Below are 20800 nucleotides of genomic sequence, written 5' to 3'. Positions count from 1 at the left end.
GTGTCTCGCTTATAGGCAAAGAAGAAATATGAAAGCCGGTCGATAGACAGATAATAACTCCTAAAGAAGTTTAGGTTTGAAAACCGGTATTTTTTTCGTCACCAGCTCTAGGGGGTCGTCGTCCATGACTTTAGAAGCGTCCCCGCCCTCGTAGGTTAAACTTAAGAGTTTTCCTTCTCCTAGACGGATGACCTTTAAAGATCTATGGGTCCATCAGCACTTAAAGGGTTAATCCCGCGCCTGGGTCATAAACCAGATATTTCTGCGACCTCTCATGGGTTGTTAATGTTAATGGCTTGGTTATTAAATGTAACATATCTACTAAAAACTAATAAAAAAGTGCATTACTATGCCTTTCTATTTCATTGTTACTGGAAGAGGGGATGAGGAAAAATCCATGCAGTGGCGGCAACTAAATTGGCAACTGGTTGGTTTGAGATGTAAAAGTTAATATTTGGTTAAAATATTGCCAACATGTTAGTTTAGGAATAGGATAACATGATAAATTATGATTACATTGATATTAGCTATAAAAGAAAAAAAAATTGATGTTCAAACTCTCGATATTTAAGACGATAAAAGGGATAATAAAATTTATCTATTGAATATAGAATAAAGTAGCGATATATTAATGATTTGAAATAAAATTCGGAATAGGTATATATGGAAGTAACTTATAAGCTATGGGGTATACAGTATATATAAGTAGAAATAAGAACATATTTACAGTGAATATAAACATATAAAAAATGTAGATGTTAAGTATATTTCTTAATAAAGTTCTTCTGACTTCTAATGAAAAATGTATAAGGTCGCCTTTTGTTTAAAATTCAAAGAGTATCGGCGTAGCAGTACCGTTATTATTGCTTTCACCTATCTAAGGGAAAGAGATATAGTGATAACTATTATTCAAACACGAGTGTTTTCATTCAAACACGATAGCGTTTTCATTCAAATACGATAGCGTTTGAATACATGGTTATGTGACAGTCTTAGTCATTCAGAATTGCTTTAAAACTTGACCGCTCACTCATTTTTCGACCAAATAGCAAACAATTATTACAATTTATAGATCACCTTTTCAGCTATATTATAAAAAAGAAATTTTTCACTTTCGTCTAGTAAAACAAAATCGTAAAAATATGTAAGGAGGTGGGCGATGCTTTTCATGACTGGTTTCCATAGCAACCATGGCGCTTCAGCGATTACTGTCGCTACAAATTCACTGCGCTCGAGAAAAGAAAATTAACAAGTGAAACAGAGAGAATGAAAGCATGAAAGGGAGATAATTGGGGAGATTTTATTGAAAGCAGACGAGTGCCGTACATTGTTATTACATATGTGTTTATGGGGGCAAATACTAAAACTGAAATTAAACAAAGAACAAATGAATTTACTGGAAGTTTGGATTGCACGAGAAAAATGTGAGCATGAGAAGTAATATAGTTATAAGCTTAGACATGGAAAAGTAAATGACTTGTTGCTAAAATGGGGAAAAAAGGGCAAGATATTCTAGTAAAAAATATAATAAATTTATAATTTAAAATATTGTAGCATCAGGAATGTTTTAAAATTCAATTTATAACATTATATAATCAATTCTTAATGCTGCAACATTTTAAGTTATGCATTTATAGCAGGTTTTATCAGAATATCTTGTCCTTTTCCTGTCCACTTTTGACAACTAGTCCTTTACTTTTCCATGTTTAAGCTTAACTATAGTAATTTTCATGCTCGAATTTTTCTATTGTAATTTTATATAGATCATTTTAAATCAAAGCACAAAACTATAGATAATAAGTATCGATTTTATAGTTAAGCTATAGGATAGGAATACACACTAATGCATGCCTTAACAATACAAATCTATAGATGTTTAGTGTGTATCGATTTTTAAAAAGGTCAGCCTGCTAAAGTTAAGGACCAAAAGCTAAACCTTCTCCAAAGGTACGTGCAATGTATGTGATTTTATAGCCGCTTGGGCAGAAAAGAGATTGGTTAGTTTTAAGGAGAGATGATTATAACTTACAGAATACAGTATAAATACCTATTAGGATATACAGATTTTTGGGTGGAGTTTAGGAGTATACACTTTTGGGATAATATTTATTATGCAAAACTGACACAGCCAGTAGTTTTGGAGGTAAAGTATCTATTGCATATAATTGGGCATGCGTTGCATTGCTAGCAGTGCTATTTGCACTTTGTGAGAAACAAGTAAACAACTATACCGTATAGGTTTAGGTAGCAATATAAATATTTCAATGCAGGTATAACTATTGAAGATCCGGTATTAGTAATTATGTATAAAAAACAATATGGTAATATTTGTAGTTCATACAAAAGTGTAGATATTAAGTATATTACTTAATAAAGTTCTACTTTTTTACGTTTAAAGGAAAATACTCGTTTCGTTACATTCAAAAATGTATTTTGCATAATCATTATTAGTAGCTTGTTTTCTTTTATTGAACTAGAAGAAATAATTCATACTAAGGATAAAATAAGGTTGTTAATGTACATTAGGGTTCTAAAGAGTGACGAGTTTTTATGAAAACAGTGTCAATATATTTTAAATATACAATTGACCAAATTCGCTAAATTATTAAGCACTAAAAATATTTTGAAAATAATATTATACTACATACTTCAATAAGAATAATGAAATCACATTGTATGATACACACATTTTAGCAGACACTGTTCTTTTTTCACCTGTTTCTTCCGAAATGTTGTTCTTCTGTAACGTTTGGCTGTCTTCTTTCTTCGGGGAAAATAACGCTACACATCGAAATTATTCCATTCTGATCGAGTATAACGGTGATCATATATTGCAATGGTATTCAAAATATTCACCAGAGAGAGTACAATGTCATATTTTCATCCAAAGTTTCTAAGTTGACCATTTTAAAGCAAAATTTAGCGAATTTGCCCTCTTTGAAATAGTTTGGCCTGTAAAAATTGTATATAGCGTTTTCTTAAACGTAATGTACGGACTAACTAATGACGAAACAATCAGGGTTTTTTCAATAATGTACACTGGTCGTCAATAATGGAAATATATTATTTATTTGCCAGTGTTCTACACACAATTCTTATAAAATCACAAAATTGCTCAAGTAATTTAGTTTCTTACATATAAATTAGTATTATAGTATCTGTTGATCTCATAATAATACTTGTATTGTAATCTTTATTTAACGGGAATAAGTTCGTTCTGAATACATAAAAGAAAACAGTTATTATATGAATTACAATTCGATTTCTAATATAAGTCTTTTTCGTATTATTTGTTTATTTAAATTTAATTAGGATCGAACTATCGCGAGTTGAAATCATGTCTGATGATCTAACAAATAATTTTAACGTTTTTTTTTTGTGTTTTTCTTTTAATTCTTAATGTAATTATTATTTAGAATGCTTTACAAAGAAAAAACGTCATATACATTAGGGTAATTAAAACGTTGAAAATATATTGTATTTTTTTTACTTAGGTATCACCACTTACAAAGAGAAGAAGGCCACTGTAGGATAAAGGTTAATGAATGTAAGTGTAGTAATCATTAATGGTGTAAATTTGGGTAAGCATTTGATGATGTATGTGGCTGGCTGGATAAGAACTTGTTTATATTGGATTGGAAAGCTACTATATTGTATGCAACAGGGAATCAGATCAGTGGAACAGTTTCACAGGCGAGCAGTTCTGAGAAATACGCTTTATTCATGGAATCTGCGTTCGATTTAGGAACAGATGGAGAGTGAGGAAACTATATATAGTGGTTGTAGCTAATGGGTGTCTTTTTTGTTAAAGGTTTACCAGGGAGACCATAGCCTACTGAACGAGATCAAGACAGAATAGGGCGCTCCTGTTCAGATCTTGCAACAATACTCACTTTTGAGACTACCTGGCCCTTACACAGATAGAGGATTGTATCTACAGTGAGATACCTACGTGAGTGGTAAAGGTATCCAACAATTTTTCTAGCAAAATTGGCAACATTTTTGATGCATGGGTTTTATTTCAGATTAGGATGAAGGTCACTCCCATAGATTGTGGTGTCTTGATTAGATTAATTTGACTTGAGGGATCATTGATGAAGATCAGGAAGAGAGTTCGGTCCAGAATGGACCATCAAATAACGCCGGCGTTAATACTATGAGTTTTTCATTTTTTTTCTCGTCAATGGCTACTCTTATAAGCCTACCAGATAGAAGAGATTTAATTATCGAGAGGACATTTCCAGATATTCCTTTGCTGGCGATAATATAAGTAGATTTTTATGCTATACTCTATACTACAAAGTCTTATGATATGTCAAAGGCTAATGTGTTATAAGCGAAGTCCTTTGTGATATAACAGTTAGTACATTGGCTGTCGAGCTTGCAGAACGGAAATCATATTACATGTCACTAAGAAGGTTATTTTTGATGAGCTGTTTGACCGCGTCTTTGTTTATTACAGATTCTAGTAACTAACACATGATCAGGTTGGTTGGTTGGTTGTTTTTTTTTGTTTTACGGCATATCAACCTTTTTCAGGTTATTTAATGCCGAATCTAGTTATTTTGAGGAACGATTTTTAATGGAGTATTTTTTTTTTAAGTCAGATTCTATTTAACCCATAGTTTGAACCCTAACAGGTACTACCACTCCGGGTCAGATTGGATCTGGGAGCAATAGCAATTCAAGGGTGGCTTCACACTCCCCAAGGCCCGCAAGGTGGGGCCTCACCATCGGATATAGTTTCAAGTCATATCCAGGACCTCATGATCAGGGCTATGTTATCATAGTTTTGACTCTCAAGTATATATCCGACACAGTTAGAAACAGTTAATCAATCGAGAACCACATCTTTCTATATGAAAACATATACGATATTAACTGATATATAGTTGAGAGTCAAAATAATGAAAAGAATATTCTCTTTTCATAGCCCTAATCATGGTACACAGGCGACTGATTGGTCTGTACTCAGAGGATGATGACCGCTCTTCGGAATTTTTAAATACGGGGCGAACTGATAAAGTTTTCAAGAGTCTGTAGATACATTTAAAAGTCTTGGGATGCATTTTAAAACAGCTTTTTAAGTATTGAAGCTAGTCCCACTTTAAAATTTTTGAGACCTATGACTATTTACCTATGACTATATTGGCAAGTTGATTTAGGTTTTGGAGAAGCTTGAAATATCATGTACATACATTTGTATGGCACATAGCATGTTTTCAGTCACAGAAGGAAATGCACTTGAAGAAGGCCGGAGAATATATCAGCCGAATCGTTTTAGGAATTACATATAAATGTGTGCAGCAGTTCGAGTAATCCAAATGATCTTAATTATCAATCATTCTCTACAAAATTTCTGAAACATAAAAAATATCACATGAACAATTTTTGTATTTATTAATATAGAAATTGAAGGTTTGTTACAGCGTTAAATGGCGTAAAACGGATTAGCTTTAGTAAAACAAGACAAAATACAATAACCAATACAACAATATATACTCAATATTATATTGTTTAACATTTTAATCTTAAAATTGCAATCAGCTAAATTTTGTTAAACTTGTTTCGGAAGTGTGCGCACTTCAAGTGCATCAGTCTCTCTTTTCTTATTTGAGGATAATAAACATTATTTAACTTAGATAAAATAAATGACGATGTATTCCCTAGAATATATACAATTACAATGTTTTCTCCTCTGGATATCTTAATTTGAGACTATGAAACGTTCTGTTCATTAATTTTTTTTTTCAAATGTAATTTTAAACTTTTCTTTCTTTCAGTCAGATTATATGGGTCTGTGAATAAGATGACACTTCAATAAAATATAAAATTATCAACCAAATAAAAAATATAAAATATAAATAAAAAAATTCAAAATTTTAACAAAACAACAAAAGCTAAAATACATATTTTTCTTTATTTCTTTCTATGTCTCGTGTTTTAATTTGCAACTCACGATTAGCTTTCTTTAGGCCGTTAAAAAGTTTCTAGTTAAAAATAATATCGGGCTATCATGAATGTCTCTGCTGGGAATTAATTTCTATCAAAATAATTCAAATAAAATAGTTTAAAAGAGAATAAATCATAACTATTAGTAATACTAGCAGGCATAAACGAAAAACACCAATTTTATATTTTGTGATATATATATATATATATATATATATATATATATAAATATATATATATATAAACTAGCAAATAATACTGCCTGTAATTGCATATAAGTAATACACAGGGAAGATTATATCATGATTGTTTAAAAAACAAGTTATCTACTATTTTTAAATAGAACCCGGGAGTTATAGTCCCCAGATACATGACGTATCGTTAAGTTATCTGCTTTAATCTACCTAAAGTACGCGAATACTGGGCATTAAACCCTCTTGCGAATATTTATCAACAGTGAGAAGCAACCATTTGAGACTCAATGGCGTAATAAGCTGAAAACAATAGACTGAAGTCCACCAACTTTAGAATAATGAAAGGACATGCAATACACTCCCCCCAAAGAGGATGATATCAGAACAACGAAGGAAACATGAAGAATTTATGGCCAGAAAACAAATACACTTCCGCTATTCTCCAAGTAAAAGGGACAATATTGCATGGGATCATTGTTATATGTAGAAAGGACAGATTTTATATGTTAAAATGTATGTTTACAGATTTATATGTTAAAAGAAAGATTTTATAATACCGCTTCTACCAAAGGAGAATATAATATCCGTGAGTATTAGACACACCATTCTCAATATAAGAGTGCAATTCATGAGTAGTATACACAGAACCGCAAACAATTATACCTTTATATGTTTTAGATTTATCTAGAAACACAGCAGCAACTCCTGATATTTCTTCTATAGTTCCCCTACGACTCGACGCTATACATACTCGACCGTGTTTCTAAGCGTATAGATGTAGCACTCGCTTTAGGTACTAATTTCTAAGTACATATATTTAGTGAATCTTATGTCTTCCACCGAAATTAGCTCGGATTCTGGATTTATGGAGACGCAGCTGGTATAAGCGCGTATACTTTCTCTATATCGGATTCCATTTCACAGACCCTCACTTATTCGAACAGCCTTCTAGATCGTGATAAGCAGCAAGTCTCGCTTCTTGATCTATTCTCGACTGAACCAGCTGAGGATTGTGTAGCGGATGCTAATAACTAACCTAAAAACACTGATCAGCTTGGCGCATTATAGGGTATTACTTCTAACTATCGAGCGCACCCTTAAGAACCATTGTTTAGGATGAGATACTTTAAAAAGTCTTATTCCAATCCATCATGGAGCACATAAGATATATCAATGGAATAATATATTTTCTTTCCCTTCTGATTATCTTATAATTGAGGCCACTGAAAGGATCAAATCAGGCAATAAATCATATTTCCACACAGACATTATGTAGCAAGACCCACTCTCCCGAATGGCTCACACCAAGCTGTGTTGCTATTATTGTGCTAATCAGACGCGTTCCACCCTTTACACTCGCTAGGAGTTAGGTACAACTATACAATATTTCAATTAAAAATTTAATTGAAAGAGTAAAATAACTGCAGCCAAGTGAAAATATACGGAAATGATCAAAAACTCATTGTATGACAGAAATTAAACAGTCGCGATTTCAGGAACTGTGTTAAGTGAACAATGGGCAATCATCATTTCGTTTACTATTTAATAACCTGTCGATGTCGCCTGCACAGCATTTGGGTACGCTGGATACTTGACGGCACGTTATCTCGAACTTTCCTTTAACCACAACAGTCCAATTCCTTCCAAATTTTACTTTGCGGACAGATACAAAATAACCTTAAAAAAACAACTGTAGCGGAACGCAGAACGTGAACTGATGCTAATATTTTATGGTTCTAAGAGAAACATCATTTGCGTCAACAATTACAAAGACCCTTCCAGTCATCATTGAACCTGAATAATAACACGCTAGCTCAGATTTTATCATTCAAACTTATTCGATCTAACATTCACAAGTAAGATGAATTCAAACTAATAAATTCAAACTAATATATTTCGAGATAAAGAATCTCTGATAGTGTATTTCATTAATATAAACCCATTTTTCTACCATACATGGAATATTATTGCAACATGTTGAACTGTGCATCAATCATTAGTCTTATTATCTTGAACATAGTCCCAAATATGTCTGCAATCTAATAAGACGCTTTACAAACAGTCTTTAACATCTTTCCCATGGCGGCAATTTTGCATCTTTGTGCTCGCTCTACAAGTTATTTAATGGGTTTTGTAACATCCCCCCTTCTCAACATTAGAAATAAAAAGAGGAACATAACTGCATTAGGTGGTTGGGTTCGAGAACTTCATAAAACCAAAAGAAATTTTAGAATTAAAATGGTCAATAGTAGATAAGGGTAGGAAGTATAGGCCTGGTAAATCAAAAAGATGCAATCTGTGTTTACTGGAAGCCTTCTACATAGTGGATTCTAAAGAAGAAATCTATATATCTATAAAAATTGTGTTTGTCTGTCTGTGTACATTTCTATACACAATAACTCTGTCAATTTGAAATCTACAGACTCGAAAATTGATATACGGGGTATTGAGATTTGAGAAAATATTTGTAATTGGTTTTCAGCCAGTATTTTGGCTATTAAATGGTCAAAGTTCAACGATTTAACCTTCAAGTACTCTACTAAACTCCTCCGACAATCTGTGGTCTAAACAATTCACATATTAGATATAAGTTACATGGACATGGATCTAACTTAATAACTTGATTTAAGCGTAAAACAACAAATGTTAAGGGGTCAGAATAGGGGTCAAATTTAAAGAAAATGATGCCTGCGGGCTCTAATAAATTATTGAGACAATTTCTGGTCTAAACATTGGAAATTTTACATAAAGGGTATTCAGAGATAGAGCAAGCTTTTTAACCGGTTTGGGTCGAAAATTTGAGCTACCAATATATAAATGTATGTATGTATGTATGTATGTTTGCATGTCTGCCTGAAACTCTCGACAAAGGCGACGGATTTTCACAAGATCAGTATCGTTTTTAAGCTCGACCCTTCGGACGACAAATACCGAAAAATTGTCGAAAATTAATTTCTTCACCCTCAACTAGGCACTTTTCTACAGGGAGGGGTCGCTTTTTTCGCCGATATTTTCGAAAGTCATTTCCTCTTCCCACTTCTCTAGCCTTAATTTAAACCTACATCACTACGGTTGGCGGTGGTCGAAACAGCAAAGACGTCACGTTTTTACCCCGTTCTTTTCCTCCTTTGCGGTACGGCTTCGAGCCTGCCTTCCTATTACCACTTTTTTTGCTCAACATACACCTCCAAAAACGCAGGCAACGCCGAGCTGAAATGCTAATATTAAATAAAAGGCTGGATGCTATACGGGGATATCTTCATAGAAATAGATTTTTGCTATCCCGTCTAAAAGTAGCTGAGGGGGAAAAAGGTTCTTGCGAAAAAGAAAGGGTTCTTCAGTGTAAGGCCAGAGTAAAAATGGGGGTAAATAGCTAATAATGGAGTAAATTAGATGTGGTAAATGATTCAAATTTAAAAAGCAAATCTGGAATCTAATCTACACTATTATCACATAAATAGAAATAAAGACAATGGATTATTAGATAAGAAATTTAGATCTATCAAAAAGCTTAACAATGATTAGCAATATTGTCTCCAAACTAGGAACACAATTTTAGTTATATTGAACGTTAAATATATGATATATATATATATATATATATATATATATATATCAATAAAATAGCTTAACAAAAATTAACAATATAAATTCAACAGAACACTATAAGTATTTAAAGAATAGAGATTCATTGATACTGTTTTTAGATCAACAAAACCTGAAAAATCCTTGCTTATTAAATAATATTCTTGTTCTGAACGACTAAATCCGAAAACCAAAATCAAAGTGGACCTCGATTTTCATTGAAGTAAAACATACATGGAGCTAAATGATATATTTATTGGAATCCTTATTAATAGGATATATACTATTATAAGAAAAATATGTAAGGACTTAATTCCAGAATTAATATTATTTGAATTAACGCCATATATAACCTCAGAAAAGTACGACTGGATAGCAAACGTAGGTTAAATCTGTTGTAATAAAAGCAGTATCACGATTAAGATTATAATTTGAATAGGTTAGCCTAGATTAAATTGTTTTATTTTTTGTGTGTAATTAATAAATACATCATAAACGCATATTAGGAATTTGCCAAACTTAGAACTCTCACAAAACATTAAAATATCAAAGGTATTCAGTTACCTACCTTTCAAAGTTATGAATACATATTAGGGTTTCGGTAACTTATAATTCAACAAAACCTTACAAATGTCGAACGTACAGAGTTTTCTCCCTTCCAACGTCTAAAATATCCTGTAATCGTACATCTTAAGAGGTAGGAACGAAAGAAAATAAAAAATTAACAATAAATTTAGGTCCTAAATTTTAAATGAAAAATGAGACTGCACTGAATATAGAGTAATATTACAAAACATTTTCTATGTTTATAAAACGTTTCTTTACCATTTATTGGAAGCGAGACATACAAAAATGACAGTTTCAAAGGTGTATTGTGTACTTTTACATAATTATTTCCATAGCAAAACAACGTTTCAGCTAATAAAAGCCATGGCAGCTCAAAAACCGGAAATCCAAGACTCGAGTTCCCTCATTTGGGTTCAAAGTTAGACATATCTGAATCTGTGATTCGAAACCTGATTCTCTTGCATGCAGGATGAACACGCTGCTACCTGCGAATACGCGCCGCACATAAGAAAGTAAATTAACTAACACAGGATTTGGTATATACAGTAACCATCATGTAGAGCATGTTTAATCTGTTATCATCCGGAAATAGGGGTGCTAAGGGTCAAATTGAACATTAGTACGTGGAAGGCCACCGGATTTATATCTCTTTTTAAATGTTTCACAACTCGGTCTGCGTGGTCGTGAAATATGACAGCTTCCTCATGTTAAGTATAAGTTTGTTTGAAAACAATTTAAAAATTATATCAATCTGGTGAATGGTAATAATACGCGGTCTACTGTATTTAGGTTTCGGTTTCGATCTTAGCTGGAGTGTTCTTTCCTACAAGAAGTAAACTGTTTAGAAAAATATAATACTCGCATACACATGACTCTGTTTGTTTTCGTTTTTTTATCTTTATTTTTTAAAAGAAATGTAGCAGTATGTTTAATTGTGTTTATTTTGTCTTTAATCAATAAGAATTCTGCATTAATTAAAATATAATATTTATGCGTATTTTCGACCGGGCAATGTCGTGCAGCCTGCTAGTATATATATATAAGAGCAACTAGTTAATAAAACAGATTAAAAACACTTTGCAAAAGAGTTAAAAACATATTTAATCTGCAACGGAAACACTTAATAAGTGGATAGCCCAATTTAGGTAAATTTAATTGTAATTTTTATTATATATATATATATATATATATATATATATATATATATATATTATCTAGGTAAAGGCGATTTCTGTAAAAACAGGGAACGTTCACCTGTAGAAACGACTTCGACAACTATCATATAAATTATATGGGTTAATGTAGGTTGGTTATCAACCTGATATCACTGTAGTCTATATAGGTTCTGGTTGGTCATTGATATTTACTCTGCAAATTGTAACTTTGAGTCTATCAAGGTAATTATGTGAGATGTGATGGGTTAAAACATAATTGCATACACGGATATTCTGTACTTAGCAGTGTTCGGTACATATATATTCCTGTTAGGATTTTGACTGGTAGATTCATTATATTAATTGTAATTGTTTATATTTTTTGAGGGGAGTTTAATAATATTTGTACTTAATGGTAGGCGGGTATTATGAGAGTGTGAATGTGGGTTATATCTATGTATGCGATGAATATTTAATGTAATATTTTTATTAACAAGGAAGTGGTTGCTATATTATGTATGAAGAATTATATTCAAGTTTGAAAAAAATCGAAGGTTTCAGATTTATGTATTAAAAGTATAACAATGGATTAAGTAATATTGTTGTTTATCCATTTAGCCAGTGTAAAATTGTCTTAATAACGCATTTTAAATGTTCATGCTGCCCATAGAAGGGATATTTATTTCCAACCAGCGCTTTTAACCAGGAACACAAAAACTAACGTGAATTCAGCGTGACCAACAAACCGTTCCGACATATGAAAAGACTATCGTTTAACAAACAAACGGACTTCTACTGATTCTATGCTACAACAACAACAGGGCAAAAAAGAAAGCAATACGTACTGGTGATGAAATGTATCTTAAAAATTTATTTCTAAATTTCAATATGAATTTCAAACAAAATAAATATCCGCTTATTCTGTAATAATGCGTTTTTTTTGGCTTCAAATGTATCCAATACGTATATATATATATATATATATATATATATATATATATATATATATATATATATATATATATATACATAATATTTTAAAAAAATAATTTTTATTACATGCAGACACTAGCGTTTCATGCTTAAACAATCATCACTGTAGGAAATTACAATCCCTACCGGTCGGAAATTCGAACTCAGCCATGAAACCACCTTTGACACTTTGACACCATTTGCTAAGCGATTGCCTCTAAGCCACTAAAGATTACCTCAGAATTAAAGAATTTTACAACCTACAAACGCTAAATGTTTATGTAGGCAGTAAACAGCCGAGACAGCTCAAAAGAGCGAAAGCGTGAACATTTAACAAATGCTAGTTGACTGCGTTTTTAGTTTGTATTTCCTAGAGAATGTTCAGCCTTATGACGTCATGAGGAGCAAATGTAACATAATGCTACATCATAAATTAAATGCCATGGTGACAGGACGTCTGAAAAACACAGTACGGAAAACAAGGATGGCATGAATAAATGCTAAAAATCGAGAGTTTTCCTGAGTTCGGACTGATGAAGGAATGCCTTAATGAAAAGTAGTGGATTTTACATTCATATAAATGTCACTAAACCTATGGGAAAATAATGATGACACACAAGAGAATGTTTAGGGGACGTGCGTGACTATTTGAAAAAAAAAGAATTACATGATATGTGCTATGAAGATCATAAAATGGGATAAAGTTGAGGGGGAAAGAAAATGAGAAAGAACAGAAACAATAAGGCCTGGGTGAAATGCAATAACAAAAATTGTACATTAATCGGGATCCGAGTTTTTATGTGATTTTGTGTGCGTTCGGTTTTGCAAGAGGGTTATTTTAGGAATAGAGCCGGAATGTAAGATTTATGTTAGTTGTGAGGAGCGAAAGCTTATAGCAGTTCCGATGTATTTGCCTCGTGTGGGAGAGAATTATATTTTGAGGTGAAGTTCAGAAAGGTAAAAGTTATTGGTTAAGGAGTTTCTGTGCATGACTTCTATTTAGTGTGATTATGGTGTTTAAAGTTTTGTCTGTATTTGTGAATACGTGGTAATGTATCCTGACCGATTCTGTCGATATAAACAAGTAGGGTTTTTCAAATTCAAAAGAACATGACAGAAATATGTGGATTGCCTACACTTTTTTCTAAAAATACATGTGGTTGAGTATTATACCATTACACCCGCCACTGTAAGATTTTATTTATTTGAACTGCACGCCAGTGGAATTCTCGGCCGCTTGCCTGTTTCCCACCTGACTACAACTTGGGCGTCTTCAAGTCAAACATAAACAAACTCCTGACCAACCGCCCCCTTAAGGAAGACACTCTATCAAAACCACCAATACTAATGATTACTACAATACTATCTCATTGATTACTGTACACGCAATAACCCTAATCCCTGAGTGGCCTTCGGGCCTTGATAAGTGGTGATCTCCATGTAAAATATAAAAGAATCTAGAAGAGAGAATGTGAAGATACGATTTAACGACATACATCAAACAATCTAGATAGATCCTCAGCTCCTGCGTGCTTTGTTTAATTTCTTAGGATTCAGATAATTAGCTTCTTGAAACGCTTCTATCTGTCTTGTTTATAATATTCCATAAATAATGTGTTCAACATACTCTTGATAAGCGATATTGACAGATTAATGTTCTGCAACTTTCTGGAAATCGTAAAATAATAAATTTTATTTTAATAAACCATACTGATTCCAAAACTGCTCGCAAAAAGCTTTGATTGAATACAGGAAAAAAGATTTCCTCGGAGAAATAAACTATAATACAAAATTTAATTCTGTGGTCGCTCAAGAAATTTTGGAAAAATATAATTACTTTATTTTATGTAAAAAAAAATCAACTTGTATATCCTGAAAAAGGAAATGGTGAAATTTTAAATTAAACGTTTTATTTAAAGACGAGCCAGATTTTTTTCTGGTTGTGTATAGTTCATTTTAATAATTCAGAAAAGTTATAAAAAGTTATTCATAAATTTGTTGAGACCAAGAAAACATTAGTAATTATTTATGTAGATACATAATAACATTTTAGTAATGTAATATAAGTTGTTTTATATTTCCTAACAAAACAAAATTTTTTAGCCTTTCAGACATTTCATGTAAACACACGCACAAACCATTAGCATCTATTTATGTAAATACATATTAAAATTTTAGTATTATTATATAAGTGTATTTAAATTTTCAAACAGAACAAAACAAAATACTTAAAAGAAAGAAACGATACACTGACCTGATCCACTGGAAGAGTTACTTTTATGAACTGATATATTTTGGCTTTGAATTAAAAAAAAACAACAATAACAACAACAATTGTTGCGTGGATCACAACAGAGAGTGAGAGGGGAGACGTCGAGAGAATTTTGTGGGTCCGTGAAATTTATGAGAAAATAAAGTTTATGACAACACAAAAAAGATTAAAAAACAATCAAATTCCTAGGGGGCGTAGATATAAATCAGTGAAGAATTTATATTGAATTTTTAAACAGTAAAAATATGGATACGCATCTCTCTCTCTCTCTCTCTCTCTCTCTCTCTCTCTCTCTCTTTATATATATGTACATATATATATATATTAAGGTATTATATATATATTAAGGTATTATATATATATATATATATATATATATATATATATATATATAAAAGTTTACGTGTCTGTGTAGGTCTGTGTATGTGTGTATTTGTGTACATTTGCCTACGCAATAATTCTGTCAATTTTCAGTCTACAGAATCGAAATTTGATATACAGTGTACTGAGATTTAGGAAAATCGATGATTGGTTTTTGGCCAGGAATTTGGCGATTAATGAGTCCAAGTTCAACGATTTGACTATTGAGAACTCTACCAAACTCCTACGACAATTTTGGGTCTACGCACTTGAAATTTTAGATATAGGTTCGTTGGACATAAATCTAACTTAATAACTTTATTTGAGCCCCAAACAATAAATTTTAAGGGGTCATAATAGGGGTCAAATTTTTTATAGTACTAACAAGGCTCAACGTTGATTATCTGTGGTTACTTAACGGAATCAGGTGTGCCAGCATGATCTGTCCTTATCTTGTAAAATGAAATTAGCAATTTTTGCGTATTTTTCAAGAAAGTTTAAGTCCTGCATTATCGCTTCAGACTACTTGACTATTCATTCTATTGAGAAACCATGTTAATATTTCCAATACGAATTATGGAGCATGTATAAATTTGTAGATACCAATCGTAATAGCAGATACACATATCATTATATCTTTGGGGAATCGATTTGCTAATTATGTTTTTAGAAATTAATTAAATTATTTGGTAGCAAAAAAATCTAACAATCGTATTTAGCTTCCAAAATACGTCAGTATTATTTTGGCGTCATTAGAATAGGGATAAAAAATCTGATAAACTCCAGAGGCGAATCCTAACATTTGATATATATTGTGAATCTCTTACAGTAGCATGTGATTACTATTCGCATTAGGCTAGTTCTAGTACTGTTGGGTGATCTGCTTGTGTTTGACATCATGAGTAAGAAAGGCGTGATCAAATTACTTTGCTTCTACAGGACCGTTTTTTCTGAAGGGAGTAGTTTGCGATTTTGTTCGAACGCTGCTCTGCAAATCTTATCAGAAGAGGGGCTAATCAATAGTACGTTCTGCGGTAACATCGCTGACGGATACGTGGATAAATATTGCATCAACAGCCAATGTTTCTGAATAATTGCCATGTTTTAGATTGGTCAGCGATCGTCTTTGGGATCGAAGGATGAGATTGTATGTTTAGCTTGATTGACTGATAAGACAACCCCCATGCTTTGAAAACGTGGGAATACGTTGCTTGACGTCGCAGATATTATTACCAGAAGACAAGTGTTCTTTCTCTTTTGAAATGTTGTTGGGAATCGCCTCGTGTGTGTTAGTCTTGGAAGTGTGACTGATGTCATCACGCAACGGCAAGGGTGATGATAAGAGGATGGCGCGATATCTTATTAAGAAATAGTCTAATGACGATAATGAACATAAGTCAAGCAAACAAAGATTCCTATTCACACTAGGCTGATACTGAGCTCACTTGAAACTCTCTGGGTGATTAAACATTGCAGTTATACGGATGAAAAATAAGTGTCGAGTAGGAGGAGATAAAGAATAAGCTGATTTTATAATCTGTTTAGCTGGATACAAAATATAAATAAATGTAAAACGTATAATTATCTAAAATTGGATTTAATAGTTGTACTGATAATGTCAGAAGAAAGATCTGGGTGATAGTCATTAAATAACAAAAAAAGATAAATCGAAAAATTATGATATATATATATATATATATATATATATATATATATTAGTTTCAGCAAGGAACTATGCGTATAAGCAACAGTAGAAATAATCAAATCTATAAATCAACTATTATTATTACTTAACAACAGTTTTCATAGCGGGCTATCATTATTATATTCTCTCTGAAGACAACCTGTAGTGTTCTATGAAGTCTGCGTTACAACAATCCCCCCCAGATTTCCAGTAATCACCACCTTTTCCATAACTATTTGCAAATTAGTTGGCATTATCGTAATAACTGTTTACCATTGAGTTCTCCTTGGTATCGATCATTGATCTTCACTCGTATATGGGTGAAAGTAAGCTTCCTTAAATATTTATCTTCGGATATTTGTTGATTAAATACATTTTTCTAGCGTACAACTTCCATGGTTGCTGGTAGTTTTTAAATAATGCACGAGAAAACTCTGAATATTTTTAAAATAATCTACAAACAGAAGAGTCATACTCTAAATCGAAATAAGCATAGTAACTCATAATTTTACACATTAAAAAGCTAATAGCAATATAATAATACTAATGAAAACACTTATAAATCAGTTATGGTTTGTAATATTCGTATTAGCCTATGTTGTCATAGTGAGTTATATTCTGACAAATTCATGTTTAATGTAACTCAAGAATTATCTGCAACCGAGCGTTGGGTAAAGTATTAAGGAAAACTCAATTCTAAGTGACACTCTTCTAGAGGTTAAAAGTTCGAGAACCAATTAAGAAGAGATGGCAAATTATTCAAACTCCTACCCAGTTATGGCTGAGAGAACGAAAGCATCCTACCCTCGTTGAATGAGTGAAAGGTCTCATTCGAAATATCATTTACATACATGAGTTTTAAAGAAATATTCCTTAGTCCGACAAGACATGCTTTAATATGGCCGGAGATTACAATTCAGAAGCACCAAACGTCACTTGTTTAAATGATATCACTCACTTCTTTGTTGATATTCAAGTTTCTGTGTAAACGGCATTAGAAACATTTATTTTGGAATACCCTCGTAGATATATAATTTAGTAGATAAATAAATAACTACATGAATAGATAGATAGATGGATAGTAAAATAGAAAGATAGATGGATAGCGAAAGGATATGCCAGAAATATAAACAGATACTTTACAAATGTAATATTAATAGACATCATTTCTTAAGACTTTTGGCTGGGAGTTAAGTGTAATATATATTCTTATAACAAGAGTAAGAATACACTTTCTTAAACACTTTCCTTGTTTTAATTTCTTTTCGAATACTATAGTTTATATTGGGTCAGTAAACGAGAAATCCCAATTTAAACACTCCTACTTAAATATCTCACTCCCCCTCGTGATGATGTAAATATGAAAGGCTATTCTTTCATTAGTAAACCTCACCACATATTAACCGTTTAGATGAGGACCTAAATACAGTATGTAACTTGGTCCTACACTGAATCATGTCTTGTGTTAATGATCGAGAAACCCTTCTAAACACACAGGATGTTTATGTCTTTTCCAACCAAGTGCTCCCTAGATGTGAACTGAATTTCAGCACATTAAAAATCGAACTCATGGATTGTTATGTAATTATGAACATTGTGGATATACTGTTATATGGGTTGAATTTTTTCGGAGCAAACTAAAACGATAGTGAACAACAACAACAACAATAATAATAATAATAATAATAATAATAATAATAATAATAATAATAATAATAAGAGAAATCCTGTCAAATCGTAGACTTTGCTGTTCCAGCTTACCACAGGGTAAGCATGAAAGAAAAGGGAGAAACGAAGCAAATACACAGAGCTAGCCAGAGTTAAAAGGGATTTGGATAATGAGGAAAATCAAAATAGTACCGATAATAGTAGGAGCACTATGAACAATTCCGAAAAACTTCGAAAAAAGAATGTCAGAAATTGGAATCAGAGGAATAACTGCAAAAGTGAAACGACTAAAGATAATGAAAACGACAGAAATATTAAGGAAACCCCTTGCATGCGGAGAATAATACAAGAAGACAATATAACGAATAAGCGTTACAGGGAATGAAGAACACCGAAACTGCATATCTACAAGTTCTACACTCCCATCATGCATTCCCCCACATAGTTTCACTACCGCACATCCCAATAAAAAAGTGACACCAAAGCGCTGAGAAGGGTCAAGAAGGATTGAAAGACCGAGGAGAGAGCGCCAGCCAGACCTCTGTTGCACAAGCGCAAAGAGAACTGGAACTTTAGGGAGGCTAGTGCCACGTAAATTACAGTATAAAATATTTGCCATTGACGGCGAAAAATCAATGGTAAACGGCTATTGCGATTATGCAAATTCATTTGCAAATGCTATCGAAGGAGGTGGAGAACACTGGACGCCTGGGGAGACTTGTTGTCACTCAGCTTCCAGAGAACACCACAGGTTTCCTATCAGATCGTTTGTTGACTTGTGTGAAAGGTCCATGTGAGCCGATAATAATAATAATAATAATAATAATAATAATAATAATAATAATAATAAACTATCGCATGTTATATTGTGACAATTGTAAAAAGGGAAAAATAGAGTTCTTTAAAATAAAACAAGACGAATATGAGATACCAACTGTCAGTAGGCATTGTGCGAATAAACTCGGTAAAGTTGTCTCATTCAGAAAATAACGGACATATTTATCAAAACAGTCAAAGTGAAAAGTTTGCGAAAGGAATAAAAAAAAAAACTGTTAACGCTACTTAACTAATTGATTGGCAAGAATTACGGCGCCTTGCTCCCACGGTGACCCTCAGTCAACAATGACATAACTCTCTACTTTAACGCTGAGAAATTGCGTGTTCTGCTGACAATGATGACGTGTTTGTTTGACATTTTACAAAGCCTCCTTTTCAATCTACGTGTATTAGATATTAACGTGTATTGCTGATTATTTATTCTTATATTTTTTTGCAAAAAAAAAACAAAAAAAAAACATATCGTTACATTACAAAAAATACATTAAATAAACCACATGTTATTATTAACACGTCACCACTGACCAAGGCTTGAATGCTTATTGAGGATAAAGGGTAAATGATTGTATGACATGGATGGTAAATTAAATATTTTAAGAATAAGGAAATCGGTGGATCTACACAAAATGTGACATTGGAAAAAATTAAGATCTACAGAAATTTGTAAAAAATTGACTTGAAAACAATCATGTTTTATGCAGCTGAGAGGAAACTCCTATCAATGCATTCCAGGGCCGGAGAGTTCTGCAAACCAAACTCTGCTCATGGATGTTTTGGTTATTGTAAGTTAAACAGAAAAACAAAGATTTTCTTTAAAAGCTATCAAAGCTTGAAAAGATTTCGACGTTATGTTTTACTGGAGGAAAAATAATTAAAGCTCAGTCAAGAAACTACTTTCAAAATAACTTACATAATATAAAGAAACACATATACAGCTTTGAAGTATCTTTTTCATTGTAGTCTGATTTATCTATACTAGTATGATCCAGTTCATATTCAGTTTCATTAAATTATTTAGAATAAAAATTTCCTCAGGCATTTTGCTAACTTCTCTCCTTCGAATAGAATGGAACGAAAAGTGTTTCTTCGAAAATCCGCGGATTAAGGACTTTCAACTCTATTTGTTTCCTTTTCAAATAAGAAATATTTTTCTTTTTACTCGTAGTGAAGTGTTTCTCAACATATTTTACAAATGTAATTATATATATATATATATATGCATATATATTTATAGATATATATATATAATTCTATATGTAATTATATACATATGTATATATATTTATGTATATATATATGTATATATATATTAATATAAAAAATACGAAAGGTATAACAGTTTATAACTTTCTTTCTTCGTATTCTATTAATAGCGTGAATATATATAAATAAAAATATTTATACATTCACACACACACACACACACACACACACATATATATATATATATATACGCAGCTAAGCAACATTGCCGCTAGCTAAAAAGAGCCACGAATAACAAAATAATAAAAAAACAAACGGAGGTCGAAGCCCGGGTTTCGCTATTATTTCGGCT

Source organism: Euprymna scolopes, chromosome 17 (genome assembly GCF_053919585.1).
Source record: "Euprymna scolopes isolate OS-2025 chromosome 17, ASM5391958v1, whole genome shotgun sequence".
Classification (NCBI taxonomy): domain Eukaryota; kingdom Metazoa; phylum Mollusca; class Cephalopoda; order Sepiida; family Sepiolidae; genus Euprymna; species Euprymna scolopes.
The sequence above is the reverse complement of the archived record's forward strand: the minus strand, read 5'-3'. Positions refer to the sequence as shown.